The 10,080-nt window shown below is 34.5% G+C and overlaps 1 protein-coding gene across 1 annotated transcript in view; it reads left to right on the forward strand.

Moving 5' to 3' along the window:
• Window positions 1–10,080, forward strand: part of LOC145266954 (pantothenate kinase 3-like) — a 51,170-nt gene that overhangs the window by 644 nt on the left and 40,446 nt on the right. The gene's annotated exons all lie outside the window — the stretch shown is intronic.

A 10,080-nucleotide genomic window follows, 5' to 3' on the forward strand; every position in this document is an offset into this window, starting at 1 on the left:
ACTAAATTCCCGATTCTGATACAATTACCAATTCCGACTCTTTATAAACTCTAAATATTTAACCATGAATTATTGTAAAAACACGTTAAATGTGCATATATTTTCTCAAGAGTAAAAAAATACACTTGTAAAGGATGATCTATAAGATTTTAGTTTAATTATTATTTTCAAATCAATAAATATTTATTTTATCGTTACTACGAACAGTGGAAGATTCTACTTTTAACAGGGTTAAATAAAAGTAGACAGTTAAAAGAATTGCTTGTTGGCATCGGAAAGTATGTACTAATTTTTCTGATTCCGATACACCTAAAAGTTCCAATTTTTCTGATTCCGATTAATTGTCCCAACACTACAAACAATATTGATTTTTTTTTTTTTTTTTTTTTTTTTCAATTATTAGTGAAATGCAGTACATATATTTTTTTTTTGTATAAATGCGTACGCAGTATCTGCAGTGCATATTTTGTAACCGTGTATTAATGTTTTCAATTGCATATTATTACTTAATTAGCAATGTTTTTAATTGCATATTGTTACAGAATTAGCAATGTTTTTAATTGTTTTTTATTACCGAATTAGCAATGTTTTTAATTGCTTTTTATTACCAAATTGGCAATGTTTTTAATTGCTTTTTATTACCAAATTGGCAATGTTTTTAATTGTATGTTATTACCGAATTAGCAATGTTTTTAATTGCTTTTTATTACCGAATTAGCAATGTTTCTAATTGCATATTGTTACCGAATTAGCAATGTTTTTAATTGCTTTTTATTACCGAATTAGCAATGTTTTTAATTGCTTTTTATTACCGAATTAGCAATGTTTTTAATTGCATATTATTTCCGAATTAGCAATGTTTTTAACTGCATATTATTACCGAATTAGCAATGTTTTTAATTGCTTTTTATTACCGAATTAGCAATGTTTTTAATTGCATATTATTTCCGAATTAGCAATGTTTTTAACTGCATATTATTACCGAATTAGCAATGTTTTTAATTGCTTTTTATTACCGAATTAGCAATGTTTTTAATTGCTTTTTATTACCGAATTAGCAATGTTTTTAATTGCTTTTTATTACCAGATTAGCAATGTTTTTAATTGCTTTTTATTACCGAATTAGCAATGTTTTTAATTGCTTTTTATTACCGAATTAGCAATGTTTTTAATTGCTTTTTATTACCGAATTAGCAATGTTTTTAATTGCTTTTTATTACCGAATTAGCAATATTTTTAATTGCTTTTTATTACCGAATTAGCAATATTTTTAATTGCTTTTTATTACCGAATTAGCAATGTTTTTAATTGCTTTTTATTACCGAATTAGCAATGTTTTTAATTGCTTTTTATTACCGAATTAGCAATGTTTTTAATTGCTCTTTATTACCGAATTAGCAATGTTTTTAATTGCTTTTTATTACCGAATTAGCAATGTTTTTAATTGCTCTTTATTACCGAATTAGCAATGTTTTTAATTGCTTTTTATTACCGAATTAGCAATGTTTTTAATTGCTTTTTATTACCGAATTAGCAATGTTTTTAATTGCTTTTTATTACCGAATTAGCAATGTTTTTAATTGCTTTTTATTACCGAATTAGCAATGTTTTTATTTGCTTTTTATTACCGAATTAGCAATGTTTTTATTTGCTTATTATTACCGAATTAGCAATGTTTTTAATTGCTTTTTATTACCGAATTAGCAATGTTTTTAATTGCTTTTTATTACCGAATTAGCAATGTTTTTAATTGCTCTTTATTACCGAATTAGCAATGTTTTTAATTGCTTTTTATTACCGAATTAGCAATGTTTTTAATTGCTTTTTATACCGAATTAGCAATGTTTTTAATTGCTTTTTATTACCGAATTAGCAATGTTTTTAATTGCTTTTTATTACCGAATTAGCAATGTTTATAATTGCTCTTTATTACCGAATTAGCAATGTTTTTAATTGCTTTTTATTACCGAATTAGCAATGTTTTTAATTGCTTTTTATTACCGAATTAGCACTGTTTTTAATTGCTTTTTATTACCGAATTAGCAATGTTTTTAATTGCTCTTTATTACCGAATTAGCAATGTTTTTAATTGCTCTTTATTACCGAATTAGCAATGTTTTTAATTGCTTTTTATTACCGAATTAGCAATGTTTTTAATTGCTTTTTATTACCGAATTAGCAATGTTTTTATTTGCTTTTTATTACCGAATTAGCAATGTTTTTATTTGCTTATTATTACCGAATTAGCAATGTTTTTAATTGCTTTTTATTACCGAATTAGCAATGTTTTTAATTGCTTTTTATTACCGAATTAGCAATGTTTTTAATTGCTCTTTATTACCGAATTAGCAATGTTTTTAATTGCTTTTTATTACCGAATTAGCAATGTTTTTAATTGCTTTTTATTACCGAATTAGCAATGTTTTTAATTGCTTTTTATTACCGAATTAGCAATGTTTTTAATTGCTTTTTATTACCGAATTAGCAATGTTTTTAATTGCTCTTTATTACCGAATTAGCAATGTTTTTAATTGCTTTTTATTACCGAATTAGCAATGTTTTTAATTGCTTTTTATTACCGAATTAGCACTGTTTTTAATTGCTTTTTATTACCGAATTAGCAATGTTTTTAATTGCTCTTTATTACCGAATTAGCAATGTTTTTAATTGCTCTTTATTACCGAATTAGCAATGTTTTTAATTGGTTTTTATTACCGAATTAGCAATATTTTTAATTGCTTTTTATTACTGAACTAGCAAGTGAGGGTGGGTAACTGACTTTTCCTGGTCGTAAAATATGGTTAAATATATTTTAATTCATGCAGATTTTGTATTTATTATTACTGCGCCAATTGTCTATTGAATATGATATTGTACCTAATATATAGCACTGGTTTCAAAAGATTAAAAAGAAAATAACTTGAGTGGCATCAGCTAAAATTGAAACCAAAATATTTAGCACTTCAGCTGGATTCCTTACTGTTTGAGCTATTGACAGACAGATAAGATTTAAAATTAAATCCTTTGTGAATGTGCAAAAGTAATAAAAATATGTCGGCAAGTTGAAATGAATACTTTGCATTTCGACTTGTCGACATATTCCTGTATTCATCCATCCAAACAATGATTTTACTTGTTATAAACCACCTTTTGTGTAGATATCTCACTGCTGATGCAATTCTCTACCTATATAAATGCCAGGTATACCCAAGGATTACTGTTGCTACATCTGGGCAGGAGCTGCTAGAAAGATCTTATCCTGCCTTGACAGAGTTCAAAATAGACTTCGTAGCCTAGTGAGGGATGCCCTTTTCTCTTCCTTGTTCATGGAATCTACGTTTAGATACAGATAAAGAAGGGGGGAAATTATTGATAGTGGTTTTAGCTAGACGAGTGTTTTTTTTGTGAAAGTTTGGCAAGGGAGGACAATAGATTGGAGTTAAGATGAGCACTTGCCATGAAAATAACGCTAAAGCAGAGACAGGCTCGTAACGTCTCTTCTGTGGGAAAGAGGTTGCTAGGAAGAGAAAAGGGCATCCCTCACTAGGCTACGAAGTCTATTTTGAACTCTGTCAAGGCAGGATAAGGTCTTTCTAGCAGCTCCTGCCCAGATGTAGCAACAGTAATCCTTCCTCTTTCCCACAGAAGAGACGTTACTAGCCTGTCTCTGCTTTAGCATTATTTTCATGACAAGGGCTCATCTTAACTCCAATCTATTGTCCTCCCTTGCCAAACTTTCACAAAAAACACTTGTCTAGCTAAAACCACTATCAATAATCCCCCCCCCTCTTTATCTGTATCTAAACGTAGATTCCATGAACAAAGCTTCTTTTTTAGAACTACACAAATGTGGAACTCTCTTCCATTTGTCTGCTTTCTAACTGACTGCAATTTGGTCATCTTCAAGTCCAACGTAAGCAAGTTCGTGATGAACTATCCCCTGAAGTAATCCAACTTATCAAATTTCCACTGCTAATGATTACTACAATTTTATCCCATTGACTACTGTACACCCATTAGCCCTTATCCTCGAGTGGCCTCCGGGCCTTGATAAGCGGTGACTCTTATGTAAAAAAAAAAAAAAAATTACTATTTCCTGTTAATTTCAATCATATATGACCAGTAGTTTAAGAGTTTATCTATTAAATATTTTCACAGACACACACACACACACACACACACGCACTGTTTTATTTATATAGATTGTCCTGTACTCTATTTTTATTACCTGATCTGTGCATACTGTATTTATCTAAGTTTTCATTTAAATTTGTTCCATTTTCTGTCAATTCTAATATGTATGTTGTACGCATAGAAAATTACTTTACGGTACAGTAAATACAGTAAAGGTAACTATGCTATGCGGTGTTACTGTCTTTTCGTACTTGCGTTTCTTTTTTGATTAAACTATTGTCGCAGTACAAAATCAAAATGTGTGGTTGGAAATCGTCGCATATGTTACGTCTAAATCAGAAGCAAGTTCTCAAACAGTTGTGCATGGGTTGGCTTCGACTAAGGCTCTTAAATGATCGTTGTCAACATCCGATGGCCGACCACTATTCTCATCATCTTCAAAACTCTCGTCGCTGTCATGAAATTTCTTAAACCACCATTGAGCTATATGTTCAAAAGTGATTCCTGGGCCAAACATTTCATTGATATTGCGAGCTGTTTCAACAGTTTTTTTGGCCTAGCTTGAATTGAAATAAGAAAATTGAGATAATTTTCTTTTTCCCCATCTCGTATTCAGCATTCTGAATAGAAGACATAATTGTTTTAAAACGATTGTAATTTAAGCAATTAGATAGAGCGAAAAATGCTCTTTAAAGTGATGCATAAAGTTAAGGTATTATAATGAAAACTTATTTGGAAATACATTATCTATAATATAAATCTCACCTGCGTTTAAATGTATGTATGTATATATGTATGTACATATGCTTAAATCTTTCGACAGAGGCAAAGGATTTTCACGAGATTGGTATCATTTTGAAGCACGACCCTTCGGATGACAAATATCGAAAAATTAACTAAAAACATTAATTCCTTCACCCTCAAATGGGCACTTTTCTACAAGGAGGAGTCGCTTGTTTCGCCAATATTTTCGAAAGTCATTCCCCTCTTTTTGATTGACTTACCTTAATTTAAACCTTCGTCACTTCCGGTTTGGCGATGGACGCAACGGCAAAGACGTCACATTTTTTTTTTTTTACGTTCTTTTCCTCCTTTGTGGTACGGGTTCGAGCCTGCCTGCCTACTACCACTTTTCTTTTTTGCAATGCCAGGCACTCAGGCTAGTTTGAAATCAAAATTAAGAATTTCAACCTGATAATACAGTATGGGTAACTATGCGATGCAGTGTTACTGTCCTCTTGTACTTACGTTTCCTTTTGATTGTTGCAGTACAAAATTAAAAATGTCTTCACATTATCATTACTACATACATAAAATACGTAATTGCATGCAATATTACTGAGTATTGATGAGTATTACTGAGTGTTAATGCATATTAATGTGTATTACTGAGTATTAATGGGTATTACTGAGTATTACTGCGTATTAATGTGTATTACTAAGTATTGATGAGTATTTATGCATATTAATGGGTATTACTGAGTATTAATGTGTATTACTGAGTATTAATGAGTAAGAATGTCTTTAGAAAGTGTTAGGGAAGCATTTAGTGCCATATATAAACTCCTACATAAACGTTTTAAAACTGCATTCGGTGTTTGCGTTTTTATCACCATTTGGTGGGGGAGGGGTGTAAAGACTAATAAACTCCTGTGAATAGCGAGGGAATACTGTACTGTATAATTACTAGCACCATATTCTTTTCATTGTTTTGACTCTCAAGTATATATCTGACACAGTTAGACAACAAAGAACCACATCACTATATAAAAGCATATAAGATATCAAAGGATAAACACTCGTGAGTCAAAACAATGAAAAGAATATGCTGTTGTCCTAGCCCTTCTGTACCGGTTCCGGGCTTTATAATTTTGCAGCCAAAGAGCAAAAGATGTTGACACGAAAAAAATATGGGCATGGTTGCTAAAAAGGTTTAATTTTTATGGAGCAATTCTGGCTTCTGATTGGTTGATAGCAGACTGTAAATTAATTTGATTCGTTAGTTCCTAACAGCAGCGTTTATAAATAGAATCTCCCAACTGTGAGGGACCATACCCCCATTATGTATCTCTCATGATGGGGATTGTTTCCTAGCGGCTTTGGCTGCAGGAAGACAGGGTAGAGTACACTACTGTATAACTACACATCTGCTCTATCTTATCCTCGAGTGGCCTTTTAGGCCTTGATAAGTAATGATCTGCGTTATCTAGCTTTTGCAGAAATTGATTTTATTTCAGTCAAAGAAAAGCTAATTTTTTTTCTAAGAGGGTTTCATCAACTCTCGATGGAAATAATGATAAAACAAAGATAGGCTCGCAACGTCTCTTCTGTGGGAGAGAGGTTGCAGGGAAGAGAAAAGGGCATCCCCCACTAAGCCACGAAGTCTATTTTGTACTCTGTCAAGGCAGGATAAGTGTTATTGCGTGTACAGTAATCAATGGGATAATATCGTAGTAATCGTTAGTAATGGAGATTTGATAAAGTGGCGGTTTATCAGGAATTTGTTTATGTTGGACTTGAAGACATCCAAGTTGTAGTCAGGTGGGAAACAGGCGTGCACTTCTAAAAAAAAGAAGCTTTGTTCATGGAATCTATGTTTTGATTTAGGCACAGATAAAGAGTGGGGAAAATTACTGACAGTGGTTTCAGCTAGACGGGTGTTTATCATGAAAGATTGGCGAGGGGGGGGCAGAGATTGGAGCTCAGACGAGCACTTGCCATGGAAATAACGATAAAACAAAGACAGGCTCGCAACGTCTCTTCTGTGGGAGAGAGGTTGCAGAGAAGAGAAAAGGGCATCCCCCACTAAGCCACGAAGTCTATTTTGTACTCTGTCAAGGCAGGATAGGCTGTTTTTAGAAGCTCCTGCCAAGATGTGGCAGCAGTACTCCATCCTTGGACGTACTTGGCTTTTATATAGATAGAGAATTGCATCATTAGTGAGATATGTTCTGGAGCGGTAGAAGGATCTCACCATTTTCCCAGCGACCTTGGCCATAGACTTGATGTATGTGTTCCATTTCAGATCAGGAGTAAAGGTCAAACCCAGAAGCTTATCAAAACATGGGGCCTCCTCTAGACGAGAGTCATCCCCATATCAATCGATGCCAGATGGGGATCAGAGTGTTTATGATGTAAAGATAGGAGCTTGGTTTTAGATGCATTATAGGTAACCAGCCATCTTTTGCCCCATTGTACCATGCGCTCAAGATCAGAGGAGAGAGAATCAGAAAGAACATTGAAGACTGCTTCAACAAACTTCTGGGACTAACCTTTACACCTGACTTGAAATGGCAAACTTACATCAAATCCTTACCAAAATAATTGAAAGAAGGGTGAGATCATTCTACTGCTCCCAAGCGTATTTCACTCCCAATACAATCCTCTACTTGTATAAGAGACAAATACGTCCTAAAATAGAGTACTACTGCCACATCTGGGGAGGAGCTCCTAATGGAACATATATATGGGGGGGGTAACATGGTTTCTGCTTATTTTGAGTCAATGTTCATATTTACAGCACATTAGCCCTCTTAGGGGATTATTTAAAAAAAAAAAAAAAGCAAAAATATGCTGTTTTATTTTTTCGTCACATCTCCTGACCGTGTAGGCTCACCTGGAACAAAAAGCTCATAACAACAATGCAAGTCTCATTCTCTGGACAATTAGGATTTATTTGTTTAACGGTTGAATGTCACGCTTCTATTCTCTGCCTATCCTTAGCTCCACGCTCCACGAGAATGTTCATTTTTTTATTCAACTCTCAAACTGAAGCCTCAAACATGTAGGGAAACGTGCGACTTACCTAACTAGCACATGTGCATAATTCAATGGGTCGGTCGTGGAATGAAATGAATGAAGAAGAAAGAAACAAAAATGGCTGCCTTATCTCTTTATATGCCTGCAATGTGACCACCCGATATGCAAATGAGATGCTCCTGGTTGGAGATAAAAGAGGGTTGATTTTTGAGAGGGTCGTTCATTTTGAAGTTGGATTTCAAAGCAATAAGTTGAATTAGCAGAAGTACGTTGGGAGTTGAGAGAAGGTGCGTTACGTGTACAGAAGTTGGAAGTTTGGACAAAAGTGTTAACCTTACCCAGGAAATTATTGTTGTGACGGGCGGAAGAAATAAAACTCAAGTTATTGAGTTATACCTATCCTTAGAAGAAGGGTGGAATTTTTCTATCTTCCATACGTAGCTGCGGCTTGTCGCTCCACGAGAAACTGAAGCCTCAAACTGTTGACTGTAGACTAACTTCTAAGCACATACTCTCTCCTTTTTATTTTGACGGATGAGTGTGTGTGGGGCTGTAATTCCTGTTAGCCGGATGGCACCCAAAATACACTCACTGACCTGTCTCCAAACACAGGTGCACGCCCTGTCAATGGAAATCCTGGGTTTGCTCTATATCACCGGTAACTTTTGTTTACCCCTTTGCATTTGGCACAAACATGTTGCATTCAACTCAGTACTATGTTGATCACGCTATTTATGTTATAGACTTCATAACACTTAGAGGACCCTCTTTGTCCACGGAATTCAGTTGGCAAGGACCATTTCATCTCCCTATTTCCCTCGTTCTCACAAAATTTTAAATAGTTTATCTTATGGATTTTAAAAACAATCGTTTACTGTCTTATTTATAGAACAATGGGACCTAACAGGTTAAGATAATCTCTACATTGGGCAAATGTAGTGTTTTTTTGGTCCCCCCGACAAAAGGAGGGTGGACCTGTAAATTCACCCTTGTCCGTCCATCCGTTCGCACTTTTCTCAATAACTACGTCTTGGAATTTTTTGAAATTTTGCACAAACATTAAATATGATTTGAGTAAAAAAGAAACAGAATGGATTTTCCGGGAAAACTCCGGTTGCCCCCCTTCCTTAGGGGCGCCTTTCGGGTTAAAATGGCTAAAATTGACACTTTTGTGCTTATTAAAAAAAATTGATGCCTTGAGTTTTTTATAAAACTTTCTGAAAAGTTGTAACCAACTGATTTCCGTATAATTTTGTTTGTCTATACTTCGCGATCACTTTTGGGTGTGCCCCAGGAGCTCCTTTAGGGCTAATAAAATCACTCCATTTTTGGGACTATTTTACCATATTTGTCATAAATTTTCTGTGTATGTCAATTTAGCAGTTTTGCGTGGTGCTGAACTCAAATTTAAATATGTTAAGACCTTGAGGATTTTTGGGGCTAAATCGGGGGGTGGGGCTGCAAATGATGGAGTTAATCATGTTTTTTTTTTTTTTTTTTTTTTTTTTGCAGAACTCAAATTTACATATGTTAAGTAATCTAGTATATAAAATAAAAACCATTTTAAACGGTGATATCTGACCCATCTCTCTCCCTCACAACTACCTGTTTGACTTATGATGTTTGTTATTAATTCTTATCTTACCTAATTACAAGTGTTTCTTCATCCAAAAATAAATATTTATCACAAATTTCAATCTCGTCCAATAAAATTCCAGATAAATCAAAGTTTAACTCTGGAACGTTTCTGTCAAACTCAGTGGGGAACGTTTCGATCGAACTCTGTGGAGAACGTTTCTGTTGAAACTCTGTGGGGAACGTTTCTGTCGAAACTCGGTGGGGAACGTTTCTGTCGAAACTCGGTGGGGAACGTTTCTGTCGAAACTCTGTGGGGAACGTTTCTGTCGAAACTCGGTGGGGAACGTTTCTGTCGAAACTCGGTGGGGAACGTTTCTGTCGAAACTCGGTGGGGAACGTTTCTGTCGCAACTCGGTAGGGAACATTTCTGTTGAAACTCTGTGGGGAACGTTTCTGTCGAAACTCGGTGGGGAACGTTTCTGTCGAAACTCGGTGGGGAACGTTTCTGTCGAAACTCGGTGGGGAACATTTCTGTCGAACTCTGTGGGGAACATTTCTGTCGAACTTGGGAAGGGGATGTTTCTGTCGAACTCGGGAACGTTTCTGTCA

Source organism: Euprymna scolopes, chromosome 42, assembly GCF_053919585.1.
Source record: "Euprymna scolopes isolate OS-2025 chromosome 42, ASM5391958v1, whole genome shotgun sequence".
NCBI classification, from domain to species: domain Eukaryota; kingdom Metazoa; phylum Mollusca; class Cephalopoda; order Sepiida; family Sepiolidae; genus Euprymna; species Euprymna scolopes.